This window comes from Euprymna scolopes, chromosome 18 (genome assembly GCF_053919585.1).
Source record: "Euprymna scolopes isolate OS-2025 chromosome 18, ASM5391958v1, whole genome shotgun sequence".
NCBI classification, from domain to species: Eukaryota; Metazoa; Mollusca; class Cephalopoda; order Sepiida; family Sepiolidae; genus Euprymna; species Euprymna scolopes.
In genome coordinates this window covers 17,338,916-17,360,575 of record NC_136499.1, presented here as the reverse complement: position 1 = coordinate 17,360,575, position 21,660 = coordinate 17,338,916, and the positions used below count along the sequence as shown (strand labels likewise).

At 40.5% G+C, this 21,660-nt stretch overlaps 1 pseudogene; it reads right to left on the bottom strand.

Moving 5' to 3' along the window:
* Window positions 1-503: 503 nt before the first annotated feature.
* LOC145301565 (5S ribosomal RNA) lies at window positions 504-620 on the bottom strand (annotated as a pseudogene).
* Window positions 621-21,660: the final 21,040 nt, after the last annotated feature.

The window sequence follows — 21,660 nt, the reverse complement described above, 5'->3', positions numbered from 1 at the left end:
CCGGTAATTTGGAACAACGCAAGAATGCACCATGTTAGCAAACTGAAAACTAGAGGAAACTGCTGCTGATAGCCTAGACCATATACCTACAACTGAATCTGATAATGACGTCACGCTGTCATGTGCATCGGCCTTCTTTACTCTCGGTAGCAACGGTTAAATGCACGAGGAGCAGGCCACCCGGCATTGCCCGATCGTAAAATACGCTTAAATATATTTTAATTTAAGCAGAGTTCGAACAAACTATATTATACAACCGATTTTATATTGAATATTCTATTCTACACAATATGTAGTGGTAATTTCCAAAGTATATATATATATATATATATATATATATATATATATATATATATATAGTCTGGTATCTGCGCGTGATATTTTTGTGGCGGAGGTGCGCAATCTCCAACCACACCTTTCCTGAGTCGACATTGTTAAATACCAGTGGCATGTGAAATGTATGTACAGGACGACTGGAAACAAATGCCGAGATAAGCGGAAAGAACATACAGCGCCTAGAATTCCCAAATGGTCACCCATCTGGTACTTACTAGGCTCAACGTTGCTTAACTTAGGTGGTCTGACGAGAACCGGTGTGTTAACGCAATTATACCGTGTGTGTGTGTGTGTATCTATCTATATATGCAGTAAGTTATGAAATATATATGGCAAGTGATAATATATATATATATATATATATAGTAAGTTATTAGCTTGAGTGCCATCAGCTAGAATAAAAATACCACATGTAGCTCACCAACCTTATTCGTTACCATCTGGTCTAAATCCATACACGTATAAAACCTAAAAAACATAACGTTAAAGATATAAATGTATATTTGTCTATGTGTAGAAATAAGGCTTTTAAGCTACTTATCCTTATCCGATAGGAAAGTTTACAAAACAGCTGAAATAATGAAAACTATTTTTCTTCGGACAGTGCAGTAGTCCAAAGAGAAGTCTGTCCTTAGTCAAATGGGACCTAATAGTAAGAAGAGAGAAATCCAAAATGAGAACCTTTATCCTCGGCTTAAAAAGAAAAAGTTCCAATCGGATTTTTGAAAACTTTCCAATCGGATTATATGCATTGTCACGCTGGACTTATTTTGGAATACATTCTATCTAAAGAACTATTTTGCATTTTGGATCAACTTGAGGAGTTTCATTGAAATATTATGCCCAGTTTGTTTTTATATTAGCTTTTTACATATCCAATAGCTACAATAAATTGCGGTTTCACTTAATGCCTTAACTAGTAAATTCTAGCATTGCTACAAATATAATTTGCTGATTTCTTTATGTCCTCTGATGAGAAGAATAATATGAATAACATTTTTGAAACTTTGCGGAATAAGGACTTTGTAAATTGGATTTTGGAGTATTCAGTCGAACAATAAATTTTGAATCTAAAGTTCAACTTACAGTTTTAATTTTCTTTCTCTTATAATAAGCTCTACTCTCTATTGCGTATTGAGCTTTTTTAATTCGGTTGGGATTACATTTTCTATATATAAATACTGTTATTTATATTAGTTTTAAGTTTACCATTGTGTATACCAGGTAAACACTACATCCCTTTGTTTTCATTGACACTTTATGTGTGTGTGTGTGTATATATATATATATATATATATATACACACAAAGTGTCAAATTGAGCTTAGATATTTGGACAATGGCAAAACATTGTTAATTAATTGCCCGCATAGCAGCAGCCGAATAGCGCAATACTTAAAAGCTCAGACTGTCATATCGGCGGTCAAGTTTCGATCCTGGCTTGAGGTAGTTGCTTGTCTTACCGCACTGATGAGCTATGAAACAGCGAAACAGTACTGTATGTGGATGACTATATATATATATATATATGATTAGTTTATTTAATCACATATATTAATATACGGAGATATAATTTTATGCGTAAATTTTTCAGTATTTATTTCAGCAGTGCTCAGTACATATGTAGAGCTAGGTAGTAAGTTATCCCTGACGAATTCTCACGAGAATGAAACGCGGAATATTCTATGTAGCTTAATTGCTATATATATTTTCATAACATCTATATATATATATATATATATATATATATATATATATATATATATGTAGAGAGAGAGAGAGAGAGAGAGAGAGAGAGAGAGATAAAAAGGAACAAACCGAGTTATGCGTTCGAATAAAATAAAGACGAAACGTTGATGAACACATAACTCGGTTTGCTCCTTTTTATTTCTCTATTTTGTCGGAATACTATTTCCATTATTCTCATCATATATATATCTATAATATAAATCTGAATGTCTGTGTATGTGTGCGTGTGTGTGCGCGCGCGCGCGCGTGTGTGTGTGGTAACGAATAGGCTCCTATATGGTGGACTATTTTAAAAAAACTGATTACATATAATGATAGAAGATGTATCAAGACACAGGAATGAGTATATTTGATCTGGCAGAACGGTGGTTCATTAAAATTGTGGGGTCTGCGTTCGCACCTGGTCCACAAAGTGTGGAAATAAAAAATTAAAAATAAAAAAAAAACGTTTACAAGTGTTTTTGATATAGATGTACATAAGAATACTTTGATAAGTATGTTTTAACTTAAATAGGGATGGCATAATTAAATTGTCGGGTCTGCGTTCGCGCCTGGCCTCCGTAGAATGGATATAGGCACAAACTTTAATAAAGAATTTTCATATCTATCTGCGTAAGTATACTTGGATAATTATGTTTAGTTTGAAGAAATATGGTATAATAAAATTATGGGGTGTTCTTTCGCACCTGACCTCCATAGAATGGAAATATGTCACAAAGTTTAACAAGGTTTTTTAATATAGATCCACAGAATATTGTGATAAGTGTTTCAGTGTGAACAGGTATGGTATAATAAATCATGGGGTTTATCTATTTGTTTTTAATTTCATCATATTTTGCTTTGGTTTTGATATCCCCAAATTCGAAGCTATCTCCTTACAACCCTTCCTTTTCATAACCTATCATACTTTCATAAATCAGAGTCCATTTTCTGTAGGCTGTTTTTGAACCCAGTCAACGAGGAGTACTTTTGCTAGTATATATATATATTAGCAGGCCCCCTGGCGTTCCCTGGTGGCAAAATACACGTAAATATGATATTTTAATTTACACAGATTTGGTATTTATTATTATAAGGTCAATTCTCTATTAATGATTATATTTGCCCAATATATAGTGGTGTATTAATGACGTGAACCAGTCGTAAACTACGTTTAAATATGTCATGCATGTTTCGTATTTATTATTATAGAGCCAATATAGATTATATATTTTACCCAATATATAGTAGTAATTTCAAAAGTTTAAAACGTGACTCAGCTTCCATCAGTTAGAATCGAAATCCAAACATTTAGCGCCCAAGTCTTAGTTGTTATCAGTTGAGCTATCAGACGGATAGGAAAGCGTTCAAATTTAAACGACTTTAACATATAAATGTATTTTGCTTATGCGTACAAAAGCACTTTAAGTCGACGTACGCCTGCCAAGTTCCATTTTTTTTTTTTTCAATTTTGATCCTTTAGAAGCTAGTTTTATCGGTTAACGACCAAATCGAATTTGTTCCATAAGTCTAAATCCTCTATATATCATTTCAAGTCTGTAGACCAAAACTTGAAAGAGGAGTTTGGTATAGACCATTCTTCAGAAACAGAGAAAAACAGAGAAGATCACTTTTATACAAATATAGACTAATATGTAGTGATCTATAAGTGATAAGATTGTACATCTAAAAAAGAATGGGTTAGGGTTAGGGTTAGAAAGACTCCCGAAATTCATGCTAGAATTATCGGTAAGAACCCATGGCCTAATAAATAAAGCACTGTATAAAATTTAATTCCAGATGACGCTTTTGTGGAGGTTGAAGGTTCAATCTTCAATATAGGCGATACTAAGAATATAATTGCGAATCTCTTAAGGCTTTTACTCTGGCCTGACTGACAGAACGAGAGCCTGCTACCCTCATGGATTAAATAAACGGTTATGTTCGAAATTCTGCGCAATTTCCCGCGTCTGATAGAAAAATTCCCGAGTTCAACAAGATACACGAGAAGAAAGGAAAACGTCGACCAAAACGGAGTGTGATGAAGTGATAGCAACTGTGTGCGTGTGTGTGTTTGTGTGTTTGTGTGTGTGTGTGTATATATATATATATCTATATATATAGTAAGTTATAAAATATATATGGTAAGTTATAATATATATATCTATATAATTATAAAACTCAAATGACCTTGTAATGAGTGTTGTAACCACACATCCGGTTTACGACTTCCGGTTGCGCATGTGTACATAAACATAAACCCATAACAGCGTAAACCAAATAAACACAAATTGCTACTTTTGCAGAATTTGACCTGCGGACTGAAATATTAGCGTTATTATTTAGAAATTATTATTTAACATGAAAGGGTGGGGATGTTTTGCAACTATTCTGTATTACAACTATATTGTCGCAATTTTCTTACAAATAAATCAACTTTGCGCCGTGGACAACTATAAGAGCATTTTACAACGACGATTTACCCACGTTCTTCCTTTTCTTTTTTTTTTCTAAATTTATTCTCCATTTTTAATACACCTTTCTAAAAACATTCGTACATTTTCTTCTACACTACAGCATAAATAAATAACCCCAAAAATGTTGGGTTTTTTTTTTTACAAATAAATAACCAACACAATAAAACGTATTGTTTTATTGTGTACGTTTTCAGCGTCCCAATTGTTTTATTTTTTTTTCGTGTTTAAATTATCCAAATAAAAAATTGTTAATACTTTCTGCTTGTTTTTATTTTTTTTTTATTTATTTTTTTTTTTTTTTACATCGTTCATTTCCACATTGTCTTAATTAGTTTTATTGATCTTATTATAAACATAAATTAAATATTTGACCCAATGGGTCATGAATGTTTGCTAAAAATAAATGAAAAAAGTTACATTTTATTTTCATTTTCTATTTAAAAAGCCATTCTTAACGTGGGGAGAGTGTTTTTAACTATTCTGTACTTTCAACTAACAATTTCATTTAAAAAAGATATATCAAAATTTAAATTTAACTTTAAGTATTACGGTATCTGTTCAGTGCACATTTATCTATAAATATGGCAAACCACTTATAATTCAATGGCTGTAAGTTTTTTTTTTTTTTCCAAAAATAAACAATTATAAACAGAACGACTTATAGAAATTTATCTATATTCTTTTTTCATTTTAAATACTTTCATAGAAATGTTTATGTTATGCCTCAAAAAACTATTTTCTTTACGTCAGAAGTGTCACGCTCATACATTAATTCCATAGCTAATCTAACATACTGACCCAGCGGGTCACGGGTAGTCTAAAAAAATGACTTGCCTCTCTTCGAAATAAGAGGGCAGTAGAGGCGTTTGACGGTCGATAACCGATTGCAGGCCGTGGAAATACAGGCAATTCTGCGCATGAGTGTCCCATCCTATAAGTCCAAAAGTAGAGAGTCGAAAGAACATGGTGTGACAGCGGACACACTTGCCGAACCTTTAGCGACCGTTTTCTATTACGCTTCCCCTATTGCTGTCGAGGATTGGTATAGAATAAAGATATATTTGAAGAAATCCAGTTCAAATCCGGTCGTCTCCAGAACAGATGGTGGGTGTCATCCGGCATAACCAAGCCTCTTATATATATTAACTTGTTTATTCTTATGCCGGTACTTAAACTGATCCCTTACTATTGATAATTAAAGGTCAATGACTAGCATTATTTTTGTAGAAATATGATTGAGAATCAAATATATATATATATATATATATATATATATATATATATATGTGTGTGTGTGTGTGTGTGTGTGTATGCGTGTGTGTGTGTGTGTGTGTGTTAGTCTAGCCGCACTGATTAGTTGTGATGCAACGAAACATTATTGTATGTGGATGACTATATTAAGCCCCTGTCTTTGGATTGAGTACTGTTGAAAATGTATTTCATCCGCTGCTTATTTAGCAATTAAGGGAAGCTCGATGTCTTTTTGTTTGTAAACAAACTGGTAGCTCGAGCACTGTTAAGCGATGGGCAAATGTTTATTTCATAAACATTTGAGGAATCATTTACGAGCACCGACCCATGGTACTGTATTTAGAGATACCGACTGTTAATGTGATATTTGTATGTTCGATTCACGGCTAGGGAAATGTGCTAGTTTATCCGCACTGATGAGCTGTGATACAACGAAACAGGACTGTACGTGGATGACTATATATATTGCCTGGGATTGAATGAGGATCAACTAATATTTCACACTTTTAATATTTTTATTGTCATCGTAATCAGTGAAATCGCCCATTATTTTTTTCAATCAAATTGATTCCCTGCTCTATCGGGAACCCATTACTATACACCGGGAAGAAGCTTCACATGCCTTCTCGCAGTTATTTAGTCCACATTACAGTGCAATGTACACAGTAGTGTACATTGCACTGTAGAGAACCTTCTGTTGATTATATAAAATCATTTTTATACAACTTGAATTAAATCTTAAAATGCAAAAGTCAAGTATCATGCTTCAATCGTGCTCTAAACAGAAACATTCATTTCGAATGCGCACCAGTCATATAACAAACCTACTCCTAATTTTATGCATCGGACCCTTCTGCTTGTGCGGTGATAAAACTTCTCAAATGAACATGATGTTAGGCTGTATGGAGCTGTTAACTTTGGTTAAAGTCGGACTGCTACTTTAATCGGATGTTTTTTTAATTATCGATATGTATCAGAGGCATTCCGATACAAAACCTATATAAGAACACTCCCAAACACACGAAGTACATTTGTGTGAAATTTCAAAAAGTCGGTTTAGCCGTTTCGAAGTCCGTAGGAAGCGAACTCAGACACAGAGACACACATACACGCGCACAAAGTGCCTTATATATATATATATATATATATATATATATATATATATATATATATATATATATATATATTATTTTTTAAAAACAGTTAATCTACGGACACGCGTGTTTCGGAGCCCTACTCCTCATCAGCGCAGCTTGACTGTTGGTACGATTCGAACCTTGGACCTCATATAAATATATATATATATATATATATATTACAAATCAAGTGAATTTTCCTGTCAGATATTACATATATTCCTTGTTTCAAACAAATTCTTAATTTAAATGTATTTGTATATATCTAAATCTACAGAATTTAACTTTAATCATTAAACTCATAAAATTTTATTTTTCCAATTCTAATCTCAATTTATTTTTTTTCATTTCTAACCTGAATGTTTTCAAAGTCGGTATTGTCTTTACTTTTGTATAATGCTGGTTTTTCTCCTCTTCTGACGAGAAGCATTTAGCTTCGGAAAGCCATGATCTAAATACGTTTCTCCCTCATTCCTCTTTCTGTAACCGTTATAGACTTGATAATGTAATAAAGTTCATATGTAACTTTACGCTTTATGTTCTTAACTATACTTGGTTTTATGCAAGGAGACGTGACTGGGCGAGATTTGAGGCGGATAAAAGAATCCAGTTTGGAGAGAAAGACAGCAGTTCTTCGTTACGTCTTGCATGGATGTAAACCTTACGGTCAGTCGCGACCTTGCAGCACAAGCTAATTCCCCATTAACTAATAATCGAACGCAAATGGCAGTCAGAGCGTTTGACATTCGGCTGATTCCCGAATTTTATGGCGTTTCACCCGATCACACAGTGTCCGAACGGTTGGAACAATTAGAGTTGGTGCGTGAATTGCATGGTGTTGACAACGTCGAGCGTGTTCTATCATTCAGACTAAAGGATGGGGCTCTGTCAGTATTATGACGATTAACTCGTGACCAGAGGGAGGATTTAAAGCCGATGAAACAAATCCAACTCGGTGCTTTTGCGTCAGACACTTTTGTTGTATTTGACAAGTTTTCTCTCATCATATGCACCCAGGGGAAACTGTGGACGAATACTTGGGTGGGATACAATACCTGACACTTTGATCGAAGAAAACTCCTCTGGTCAATGGCTTAGTTGTGCTTTCGTATCAGGGCTCCCTACTTCGATTAGATAACAATTGCGTGGATTTTAATGGATGGAACACATGATCCTAAAACAAATCCTTGCTAGACTCGAGCTCTCATTGCAGAAGGGGTAGAGGCTAGTGAACCTGTTGCTGCGGCGGCCGTACGACGTAGAGTTCTTTCTGTGGATCCACCTTCAGGCTGTCGGCAGTCTGGGGGAAAAAGCAAGAAGAGATCTCCCTGAGCCATGCTATTATCAGTGCCAGTAACAAGGACATGGCGCATCGAGATAAGGGATGAGAGGCCAGCACTACTCTCTCTCTCTCTCTCTCTCTCTCTCTCTCTCTCTCTCTCTCTCTCTCTCTCTCCACATAAACTAGAAAAAGTGTTCCCGTAATAAAGGTAAAACTCAATAGGTTAGATAGGATAGTATTGGTTTGATGCATGTAAGAGGAATACTGAACCAGTGCGACCTGCTTGTACTATGTCCGTAAGCTCAGTGGGGGTTGACCAGATCAGGATTGTTCACCAACAAAGCGGTCATCCTGGTGTGAAACGGACACTCTATTTTGCGAAACAGATCACCCCTGGAGTTTCTAGGGCTGCTGTGAAAACCGTTGTCAGAGAATGTGGAGAGTGTCAGGCGATCGACACTGTTCAGAGAATGCTTTGAATGTTAAATGAATGGATGTTTGAATGGATATTACCCCTTGTAACAGGGGCTCATTTTTTCTTTTCTTTTTTTTTTTTTTTTTACATTGATTGATTGTGGTCTGGGCAATATGCGATAAGTATAATCAACCAGCTATGAGTGGGACCCGTCGATAGAAATTCTGACTTTTGGAGCAGCTTGTTTAAAACTTTCCTAGATGAATGGAAGGTCGACTTCGATTCCGCTGTGCATATGTCCCCTCTGGTAATGGCATCATCGAGCGATGCCACAGAACTGCAAAACGGATCACCGACAGAAAACTATAGCAGAAGCAGAATATTGGTAAAATGTCACGTCAAAGGATGACGTGTCATTTGCCACAGCAACTGTTAATATGACCTATCGGTACGAACGGCTAAAAGGAATCAATGAAGCATTAGAGCCGCCATACAACCAACAGCAGACTGTCTTCAAAACGGGCGAACGAGTGTGGGTAAAGGCCCCACATGGACGATGTGCCACAAAATATGGAGTAGAACGCGTGACCGGAATTACCAGTGCACAGAACATATCGGTTGACATAATGCCACGTCTTGTTAAAGATCTACGACCCATAGTGAGATCAGGTCCGCCGACAGTCTGTTCTGAGATGCCTTCAGAGGATGCGAGGAGGAAATTTGTGAGAATTGAAGAGAGACTACGTGAACAGGTACTCTGCTTAAATAAAGGTGTTGCCTCTTCTGATAATACTTCTTATGGGACACAGTGGCTGTACTACCACTGCGAAAAAGTACACGGCGCAAAAGATCACCTCCCGAATGTTCCGTATGATTAGAGTATCAGGAGGGAAGTGTAGTAGTAATGTCACAAACACTTACCGCAAAAAGAGAAAGGGTGTGTTCTTTCTGACACTCGCACATGGAAAGAAGAAAAAAAGAAAACAAAAGAAGTATACCTGATTTTATGCAATAAGTCGTGAAGAACATACTAATTCCACGTGACTGGGCGAGGTTTGAAGCGGATGAAAAAAAAAACGGCTTGTAGGGCAAGGGGGTAGTTCTGCGTTACGAAAAAAAGTCGTTGGAAATTAAAAATAATATCTTTTTAAATATATTAACGGCTATATGACGTTATAAAAAAAGAAAATCAAATCTTACTCTCTTTCACAACGCTATGCCCCCCCCCCGCTTTTTTTTTTTTTTTTTAATTTTCAATGTTTCTGAAATGGAACAAGGTCATACATTTCATTACATCAAAAACACATTTTCAAATATTTGTACTGGTGTTTTGTTTTCTTAATCTCATCCATCAAGTCTCGCAATAGAGACGAAACGTTGATGAACACATAACTTAGTTTGTTCCTTTTTTTATCTCTCTCTCTATATATATATATATATATATATATATATATATATATAAATATATATATATATATATATATATATATATATATATATATATATATAACATGACTAATTATTTTTTAATTATAATTATCAAATCCTTTAAGAATATTTAAGAATGGTACTGGTTTATAACTAAGGCAATCAAATAGCGTTTATGCAATGTCACGACTCCCGCTCATGCGAACACTGTAGATTACCTAATCTATTTGCCCTAATTCGGCGTTTAATAGTTCTTAATTCCTTTCATTCCCGTAGCAACTGTTTGGTGGCCCTGAGGAAGAGACTCAGCTAATGGAGCAAACAGGTGGTTTTGTTGCTGGATTAGAATTTCATGGTCGGCAGGAATTGTTACCCTACACTGATGGTTGCGTAAGCATGAACCACTGGTGTCTGTTGGTTAAAATGAATAATTATATATATATATATATATATATATATATATATACATATATATATGTATATATATATATATGTATATATATGTGTATATATGTATATATATATATATATATATATATATATATATATATATATATATATATATATATATATTCTATAGAGAGACAAGATACAGTAGCATGCCCAAAGATATACTGACTGAACTTAAAACAAATTTTCTTATGGAACTTAATAAGAAAGATATGCCTTACTTACGACTAAAATGCTAGTTTTATTTTGGTGTCTTACCCCTCCCCCGTTTTTGCAGACGAGGAGATTATATTCCAATAAAAAACTTTGTCAATTATCGTCGATAATTATTGTCAATTTTAATTAAAATGAACATCGTTTCCGAAACGATCGTACACTCGAGTTGATTTTTTTTCCTTTTGAAACTGATTGATAATTCGCAATTATTATCTTTTTTTACTCAATATATATATAGTTAAATCCCCGAAACAGTGTTTCATGGTAAACAACTGATAATCCCTTGAAAAATAAATTATTGGTATTATAGTAAATTCGAGAGCGAGTTGATGCAGTGATTGCAGGTGATTAAATGACTTACTGACTAGATGGTTTACTAACGAATGATAAAAAATATTTTTTTGTATAGTTTTAAAGGTTAAAAACTTCAAAGACTATATATATATATATATATATATATATATATATATATATATACTGTACTTACCCAGCATTGCCTGAGAGAGATTCTTTGCTTTTCTTATATTTTGCTTCGTTCATTTATCCCCCTCGCCCTATTGCATTATAAAAATATTCACATTTTTAAATAATGAGTTAATGAATAATTAATAAAATATTGGTTTTGAAAAAAATTTGGTTTTTTGAAAAAAAGAATAAAAGTGTAACAAAATAAACACTTTCAGGATTTTTCTTCGCAAATAAAAGTAATCGATATTTTCTTTCGTTCTTTTTTTAATTCCAAAACCCTCTGTGTGTGCGTGTGCGTGTGCGTGCGTGCACGCGCGTGTGTGTGTGTGTGTGCGCGTGTGTGTGTGCGCGTGCGTGCGTGTGTGTGCTAACACATTTGGGCGCTCTTGCGTTTCTTATATAAAATCTCTTTGCATTTAACTTCCATATTTTCTCCTTGTTATTGCCTTAATAAAAGTTTTGCGAAAGCGGAAATACGGAAACCAATCCCAATCTTGTTATTTATAATGTTAACAGCACGTTAGTTGGACGTTCTCACTTTCTTGGTAAATTTAAGTTTTTTTTTTTTTTAAATTTTTGTCATTTTTAAAAGCACATGTATTCGTATCGTCTTGTAGAAACGTCCTGTTTTGGCAGGACGAATGAAGATAAGCCATGTTTTATGGAGGAAACTGTTGCTCTCATCTTACCTGGTATGAAGAAAAAAAGGGTTACGATATGTTGGGTTAATAAGGACAAACTTCTTCCATCGTAAATCAATTTTATTCATATGTAGCAACAAACGTAAATGTGATTCGAATAAATGCCAAAATACGACGGAATTGAATGGCTTCCCTCTTTCTTTCTCTGCATCGTTGGGATACGCTCTCCTTCTCTTCACTTCTCAAGTTTTCATAGGAAGATGTTAACTCCATATTTTTCAACTCATGGAAATCGTCCGAAGCCCCAAATCTATTAAGTCTATGCGAACTTATGAACCTCTATCAAACGAAGAAATAATCCCCCAGCGCACCTACAAGAAGGTATGTCCCCCCTACTTCTTTCCCTCGCCTTTGATCGGGGAAGGCAACAAGGACAATTTCAAGACTCACATACAAGTTCCATCATCTTGCGCACATCTATACACGCTCTAACAAAGCACACTGCCCTAACAAAGCACACTGCCTAATACTAAGATATGCATATTACTCCCCCACTTATATTCACACTAACAAATATATAGACATACACATCCGTAGCCCTCGTATCTGCTTATTCATAGAACATTTTCCTACCGAAAACTCGAATTGTATAAACTTTCACTGATTATCATATCTGAATAAAATGACTTTTATATTTTTGAAAACTTATAGTTATATAAATGTTTTGTTATTTAACCATGTTTTCCGTTATTTTTCATTTAAACAGTGCATGTTAAGTTATCACTTGCTAATTGGTGACCCTAATACGTTAAGTTAGCACTTGCTAACTGGTGTCCCTAATATGTTAAGTTAGCACTTGCTTACTGGTGACCCTAATATGTTAAGTTAGCACTTGCTTATTGGTGACCTTAATATGTTAAGTTAGCACTTGCTAACTGGTGACCCTAATGTTTTAAGTTAGCATTTGCTAACTGGTGACCCTAATATGTTAAGTTAGCACTTGCTAACTGGTGACCCTAATATGTTAAGTTAGCACTTGCTAACTGGTGACCCTAATATTCCTCAATATTTCATTTTAATATGCTTTATTTTTTTCTTCGCTATAACGTAACATATATTATTTGTCGGTGTGGTTTTTGGTATTCCTCAAATATGAAAACGCTATCAAAAATAGCTGTACCAAGGCCAGGGACCATGCTACATACAGTTTCATTAACACAACAGACATGATCGGGAAAGAGTTACAAAGACAAGAATGCAAAAATATATTGAGTCAATAAACATTAGATCTTTCATCTCGATTAGTCTGATCGTGGTCAAAAGACGTAAAGGAAATGGCGTCCTGCCACGGTGACTATTTTTTTTATTTTTTTTTTTTTTACTGACAATTGGAAAAAGGAGGTGGGCAAAGCTTTTTCGCGAAAGTGTCTCCCACGCACAAATGTTCTGACCGGACAACAAGTCAATCACTGCGCAAGTGAAAACATGCTAGCGCAAAACAAAATAGATTGTAATTAGTAATATTTGGATTATTCAAACTAGCGTTTCTCATCTGATAGTGGCCTTTTTTTGTTTGTTTGTTTGTTTTTTTTGTGCGTGACAATAAGTTTGTCTCCAGAATAAGTCTCATAAAGTTAAATAAATAAATGTAATAATAATAATAATAATAATAATAATAATAATAATAATAATATATATATATATATTATTACATTTATTTATTTAACTTTATGAGAGTTATATATATATATATGTATTATTGTACCTATTTACAATGCCTCCTCACGGGACAGAGTTAGACACCAGGGTCGTTTTTTAGCGTGGAGAAAAGGTACAAAAATAAAAATTGTCTTAGTCGTGAAGGATTTCTCCTCCACTAGAGGAGAACGAGAAATGGAAGTGCCGCATCTGAAGAACAGATACTACACTTTGAGATATTAAATCTTTTATTCATGTTAAAAAATACATTCAAAATTAACGTTGAACAAAAAACTTAGGCACATGGCCAACTCAAAAGGGGGGATTTTGGGGGTCGTTGGTCATCCTTGTCACTCCAGAACTAAACAAAGTCAAAAGTTTCTCCCAGCTAGTATCTTCTTTCACCATAATACCGCATTCACCCTTTGATATTGTGGGACGTCCTAGTAACTCCCAATTTTTAAAACATTTTTTATTGACGAGTAAAAACAAAAAAGATAACAATAAAATGGTACAATAATTCATTTGTGTCAAGGGCGGGGGAAGAAAAAACAAAAAGGTGATTAGTAGGACCCTCCCAACCCCGTCTAGTTGATAGACTGCCCGTTCCACTAGGTTTGTAAAAGGAACCTCGCTTCTGCGGGTCAGTCTCTAGGTGGGGATGCCCTCTAGATGGGGGTGAATGGAGAAAAGAAAATTTTTGTGGGTAAGGGATGGAGGTTAGTTTGTATTTCTTTTTCTCCAAGATGGGTAAAATTTAGAGGAAGGGGTGAAAACAAAGATTGCAGGTAAGAGGGGATGGGGATCTTGGAGGCTTCCTAATCGGGGAGGGATGGAACACACACTCAGCTAGCTGAGAGACTACTTGTTTAATTTTACTTAACAGAACTGCGCGTTCCACACCTAGGCGGGGAACACGTATTCAAATTTGGCTCCTCTTCGTACACACAGACTTGCCACATGTATCCATCTTCTGTCAAATGCCGCGCGATGCAGCCTTCTTCTATCACATCTGATCTTCACCCGTAGTTGGTGTTTAAAGAACGCGATCAGATCTTGATCAGAAAAAGACAACACCCCCCGGCAACCTTGCAGACGCGACGTCCAAATCACCATTCTCGCCACGGCCAGGATCGTAACGTAGACCATTTGTCTTTCCCGGTCCCACGGCGGCCTCACATTGTCCACAACATTGGATACAGTAATTGGGCGAGGATGCTCAGGATCGATGCGAGCCGTCACTCCGCTGACATACAACCAGTACTGGCGGAGTTCGCGGCAATCAAAGAAAGCGTGATCGGTAGTTTCTACGGCCGTTGTCCCACAACGGAGACAATCAGGCGACTCCAAAAACCCGGAACTGCATTGTATGTTGTTGAGTGGAAGTGCATTTCGGGCCAATCGCCAGGTCAGAGAAAACTCCGAATTGTTCAGATGACTCGAACCTGGCGCCCAGCTCCACGCGGAGCGGATCTCACTCTGCTGCCACCCCAAACGCGCGCATAGCGGGTCGTCAGCGGCCCCCTTCACTAGATCCCTGTGGAGTTCCCTACGGGTAGCAGTCACAAGGTCACTGGACCTTGGTAGTCGTTTTAGCGCGGCTCGGCACTCTTTCATGTAGGCAGATTCTCCCCGCGGCCTGCGACGGCTCTCGATGGAAGGGTCGAGAACGAGGTCGGGGAAGGCGGCAGTAACCACGGGGTGCCACGGTTGGTCATCCTGCATATAGTGGCTCAGGAAGGCCAGCCTCTCAGCATCTTGATGACACTTCAAGTCCGGCATTCCCAAGCCTCCCTCACACGGACGTTGAATACAGACCTGTCTGCTCACCCAGTGTCTTCCTCTGTCCAAAGGAGCGAGGACAAGAGTTCGACAAGAGCTTTTAGGTGTTGTGCAGGCAGGGGAAGTACGGCCAGTCGGTAAAGGATGAGAGGAAAGACGTAAGTGGCGCACGCCTCAGCTCTACCCTTTAAGGAAAGTTTCCTAGGAAGCCACGAATTGACTGCAGCCTCCACCTTTGACCGTACCTCCAACCAATTCTTGTCAAGCTGGAGACCCGGTCCGAACCACACGCCGAGGATCCGGACCGGGCCATCTGTCCAGCTGAAAGGCGCAGGGAGGTTTGCGTTGCCACTCCATGCGCCCAACCGCAGTCCTACCGACTTGTTGCGGTTTATCTTGGCCTCCGTGATTCTTTCGTACTGTGTGAGTGCCTCCGACACGACCTCAATGTCTCTGAAGCCCGACACGAAGATCGTGACATCATCGGCGAACGCGGATACCTAGGCAGCTGAGCCGCCAGGCAGAGCCATTCCGCGCAGGGCCGAATTTGCCTCCCCATGTCTCAGCTTGCGGAGAAGAGGCTCCAAAGCCAGGACATAAAGCAGGGGCGACAGTGGACAACCCTGACGAACCGACCGAGAGATAACAAAGGGTTTCGAGCGCTTTCCGTTGACTTGCACGACAGCCATGGGCTGTCGATACATTATGGAGATCCACTTGCAAAAGTCCGGTTTAAAACCGGCGGCCTCTAAGACAGATGCCAGGAAATGATGGTCGACCCTATCAAAAGCTTTGGACTGATCTAAGTTTATCAGCGCGGCTTCCGTGTCGTCATCTATTCCCCCCTCTAGGATCGTGCGGATCAGGTGCAAGTTGTTCTGAATTGATCTCCCCTTCACAGCGTAGTTCTGTTCTGGTTCAACCAACTCGTCGATAACAACCTGCAGCCGATTCGACAGGACCTTGGCCAAAATCTTCAACTCTGTGTTTAGCAGAGTTATGGGCCTGTAGTCATCTAACTCTTCCCCTCCATGCCCGTCACCTTTCTTCAGCAATGTGATCACTCCCTTGGTCACCTGCCCTGGGATGGATCCCTGAGCAAACCAATGGTTGAACATATCCGTCAGAAGAGGCAGAAACATGGGCGACAGCCTCAAGTACAGTTCGTATGGCAGACCATCAAGTCCTGGCGATCTGTCACAGCTGACCTGCTTCAGCGCAGTAAAGACCTCCCGCTCCGTCACCCGGCCCTCGCAACCAGCCGCTCTAGCCGCCTCGAGGCGGGGAGAGTCAGCCAAATAGTCGCTAAACTCAAGGACCGGGAGATCGGGCTGCTGCGTAAAACGCTCCTCGAAATGTTCTCGAAACCCCTCGCAGATCTCCCGAGTCGATTCCAGGGTGCGTCCATTCGGATATTTGATTTTCACAATGTATTTGTCCGAGGCACGCCTAGAAACCTCACGGCGCACGTCTGCATCAGAATTGACTGCTTCGTTGCCTATCTTTCTAAGCCTAGCTCTAACTACTTGGCCTTCGTAACGCTCCCTAGTCTCGCGTAGAAGGTCCTGCTTAGCTAGTTCCTGACTAACCCTATCACCCTCCCCCGTAGCCTGGGCTAGTTTCTGCTCTAGCTGCTTCTTCGTCTTGGCCTTATCTAGTGCGAGGCGCTGGGCATACTTGACGGAGAAGCTTCTGATCTTTGCTTTCAGACCTAACCACCACTTACTCCCGGTAACCGCCCCCACTAGTGCCTTTTTAATCAATTCTCTTAACTGATCTTGGAAGTCTTGTATCTCCAGAAGGGAGGTGTTTAACTTCCAGTACCCCGCTAACTTAGGCCTATTTCCTAGCTTCAGCCGGGCCATAACTAATTTATGGTCCGTCTGGCCTAGCCAAGTGAACGTGGGACAAGATAAGAAGTCTACTTCGCCTCTCCTAACTAACATCCTGTCCAAATAGGTATTTGGATAGGAGGAAACGCTATTGGTCCACGTCCACATCTCCCGCCCCGGATGCTCGAACCGAAACCTGTCGACCAGACCGCATCTAGCCATCAGATCAGCCAGGCTGGACTCGCACCTCTCCGATCCTCTAGCATCGCCTCCTACCTTATCTATCTCGGGGTCTAAGATGGCGTTCCAATCTCCTATTAGCACTACCCGCTTCCGACAATCTACAAACGCGTCAAGCTGACTGAAGAATGAGACCCTCTCACGAGCGGTGCTGGGCGCATGAACCGCGATCACCCGAAACACAGAATCTTTTACGGCAACATCGGCCACAACCAGCCTGCCCACCGCATCTCTATGGACAACGTCGACCGTCGCCGACAGGGTACGTTTAACCAGCACGGAAACTCCCTTCCCCCGCGGGCTGCCATATGCTGAGAAAACCTCAAAATCTCTGGCCAGCACCTGACAGTCCACAGAGGAAACGAAATGCGTCTTCTGAATCGCAGCCACATCCACTCCCAGGGACAAGAGGTCGTGCCGGAGGCGAGCCGCCCGGCCCGGTGATCTCAAGCCCCTCGCATTCAAACTAGCCAAATTCAAAGCCATGGTACCTACCTTAGGGTGTGTCACACTCAGCTCCGAAGTCAGCTGGGGAGAGGACGCCGACGTTATGTGCCATGCTCAAGGTGGTCAGGTTTTTCATATCCTGACCTTCTCTCGCAATGCCGCCGACGTCCAAAGGATAAATTAATTTTATGGCCCTGTAGAGTGACGGATGGACCAACACGGGGACCCTTCCCTTGCATTGTTTTGACAGTTCATCAAGAGAAGGGTCATTTTTTTTCACCAGTTCAATTCCCGGAAACGCCCCTTCAGCGGCCTGCAGCCTTGTCCACAAGTTGGTCTTGCAGGCCTCTGGAGTTCTGACAAAAGTTATTAGGAGTGGGGCGTCCGGGAAATTTGAGGGGATATTTACATCTTTCCCCTCTATCTGTTTGTAATCGAGCAGAGGTTTTAAGTTTTTCCTCTGCCGATGGGAAATATCTGTGGCCACAGATAGAGGGTCTACATTACATAGTTCCTCAGGGGCAAGGACCTTTGGTCTGCAAGAGGCAGAGGAGTCTCTCCTCTCCCTCGGTTCATTCTTTTCATTTTCTTTTTGGGGTAGTGGCTCAGTTTGCCTTGGTGTGGGGACGGGTGTTTGTGTGGTGCCTGGTGTTGGTGTTGGTGTGGTGTCTGGTGTTGGTGCGGTGTCTGGTGTTGGTGCGGTGTCTGGTGTTGGTGTTGGTGCGGTGTCTGGTGTTGGTGTGGTGTCTGGTGTTGGTGCGGTGTCTGGTGTTGGTGCGGTGTCTGGTGTTGGTGCAGTGTGTGGTTTGGGGGTGGAAGTGGATTTTGTTGTTAGGGGTGGTGTATGTTCACAGGGAGTAGGGGCCACCTTTTCTTCCTCTTTTCTTCTTTTGTTTTTCTTTTTCATTCTTTCGAATGAACCGGGGAGAGGTGAGGTTGAGTTCCTCTCCCTCTCACTTGCGGATTCATCCTCAGAGGAGCAGTCTTTTCTCCGCTTGATCCCCGTCTCGATTGGTGTGGGGACCGTTGGTTGTGTCTGCTCCTCTATTTGCTGCTGCAGCTGTTTTTGTTGTTGCTGCTCTCGCTGGTGTCGTTGTTGCTGCTGCTTCTGCTGCACTTGCTGATTTTGCTGCTGCAGTAGTTGTTGCTGCAGTTGTTTCCGCGGCATTGGCTGCGGTGGCTGTTGTTGTTGCTGCATTTGCAGAGGCTCCTGCCTCGATTTTTGGGCTGGTGGTGGGACGGTGGCAGAAGGGATTATGTGTTTCCGCTTTTGTCTCACTACCGTGCTCCATTCTTCCCCCTTGGCCTCCTGGGTGGTTTGGGTTTTCCTTGGAGTTGGGGTTGGTGCTGCAGTTGCAGGGGTTGTTGCCGCCTGTTTTGGTGCGGGCGTTGTCTCAGGGGTTGTGACCGCCTTTTGGGTTGTTGGATTAGGGGTTACCCTTTGGGGGCAACTCCTAGCCATGTGGCCCTGCTTTTGGCAGAACCAACAGTGTGGACGACGGCCCTCCACCACTACCATTATGCTGGCGTCTTTGTATGTCAGCAGCGGTGGTATTGCTTGAAAACCTTCCCTCTTCAGCCTCATTGCTATTGTGTAGCAGCCCAGGTGAGTCCCAGTTTTTGACCGTACTGGGGTCACCTGTTCTACCTCACCGTACTGGCTGAAGAGGCATCCTAATACTTCCGCAGGTATTTGGGTTGGCACATTAAATACCTGCACCCGAGTCCTTCTCTTGCCCTGGTATTCAGGTGTTAGTTTGACTCTCCCATGCTTTATTTCTTGGAGGGAGAGTCTCTCCGCATCATCCTTGGTGGGTAGGAGGATGTCCCACACAGCGAAGCTCCTCTGGTACAGGTATAGTACTGGGATGTTAAGTTTGTGGAGAAGCCCCGCCATGTCTTCCTTCTTCATTCCTAGGAGGCGGTTTTCCGGTATATCGGAAATGGCAAAGGACAGGACTCTGCCCTCAATCGCCTCCCAGGCACCTGGTATGGGTTTTATATCTGCCCCCTCTATGTATTGTCTGTACTTTGTCAGGTACAGGTCTCTATACTCTTGAGGGGACAGTTGTTTTTCTACGGTCTTCCCCCACGCAGACCCTCTTGTTGGTGTTGGTATGGGGTCTTTAGTGGGGTTGGATCGTTTTTGGTCTTTTATGGAGGTCGCCCCTGCCTGTTTATTGGCGACGCTTCCTGCCTCCCCAGATGTCTTGGTCAGTCCTTTTGTGGGAGTGTCACATTTTTGGGCGGCGGCTCCCTTTTTAGTGTCTTTTTCGGGAGCAGCTTTCCGTTTTGGGGAGTCGGCCTCTCGGGGAGCATGATCCTTTTTGTTTACTTTGAGGCCATCTGCCCCTTCCTCGTTTGTGAGGTCCAGGCGGTATGCCCCCTCATTTTCTTGATCTGCTCCCCTTTTGGGAGAGCAGCCCTCCTGGGGAGCGCTGTCCCCTTTATTGCCCTTTTGGTCCGGCACCTCCTCCTTTTTGTGGTTGGAGTGAGATGCTACGACCGATTTTGGTTTTGCTCCCCTTTGGGGGGAGTCGCCCTCGGGGGGAGCTGTTGTTGAATTTTTCCCCTCCTGAGCGTCCAATGGTGTCATACCCGGGCGGTACGCCCCATCAGCAGTTGTTTTTTCTCCTGTTGGGGATTCGTCCTCTTGGGGAGCAGTAGCCCCCTGGCTGAGGGTATCCATATTGGTGGCCCCCGGGCTGGGGGTGTCCGTTTTGGGTCACTCTTTTAAAAAAAATTCACTGAAAAAAGTGACGTGGAATCAGCGTCCAAAGTGGGGAGCCGACTTTGGCGCCAAAAAGAGGTGGCGCCAAAAGGCGGCAAGAGGGGAGATAGAACTGAGAGAGGGAGTGGGAAGTTAGTGGAGGGAAGAGAGAAGGTGTTTCCAACCCTCCCTCGCGGGAAGGTCGTAAATTATCAGCTCGGATCCCCCCCCCCCGTGGGGGAGGGTGGAGAGCAGAGAAAGACAGACAAAGTGGGGGTGCGGACAGAACGCGACCCAAAAAGCTTGTCAGGTGTTCCGGGCACGAGAATGTGTCACCAGAACAGCACTGCCTCGCACGATGTAGGTATCAGAACAGATACTACACTTTGATCTTGGCCAAAAGGCCAAGTAAGCACCGAGAAAATTATATTATTGTAGCCCTTTTGTTAAAACTGTAAAAGTATTTATCTAAGTAATCTGGTTAATGTAGTGTAAGAATATATTTGGTTATTACGGTTTATCTCCAATACCCTTATAGGAGTCTGTGACATATTTCTATTGTATGGATGACCCACGCGAACGGGAACCCCACTATATCATTATACCACCTGTAGAGAGAACAGATACTACCCTTGGATTCTAGCCATAAGACAAAGAAGGTATATTTTAATTTCACGTACGGCCCAAAAGCAACATCATTTTTTTATTTTAATTAATTTTTTTTTCCATTACGTCCTCGGCCATCATCAGGAGATCCTATTTATTCCAAAAGGAGGATAACTAAAACCACTATCAATAATTTCCCGCACTCTTTATCTATGCCTAAACCTAATACGGCATAATTATGTTAACACATCGGTTTCTGCTAGATCACCGGAGTTAAGCAACGTTGAACCTGGTCAGTACTAAATGGGTAACTATTTGTGACTTCCAGATTATATATGTGCTCTCTGCTTATCTCAGTATTGTTTCCAGTCGTCCTGGACTTCTCCTTGCCACTGAACTCAAACAGTGCCGATTCAGGAGATATGTTGCTGAGGATTGCGCAACCCTTACCTCACAATTACATGCGCAGCTGCCCCTAAAGGGTATATCCTTTGTCTTTCGAAACTGAATGAGGGGGC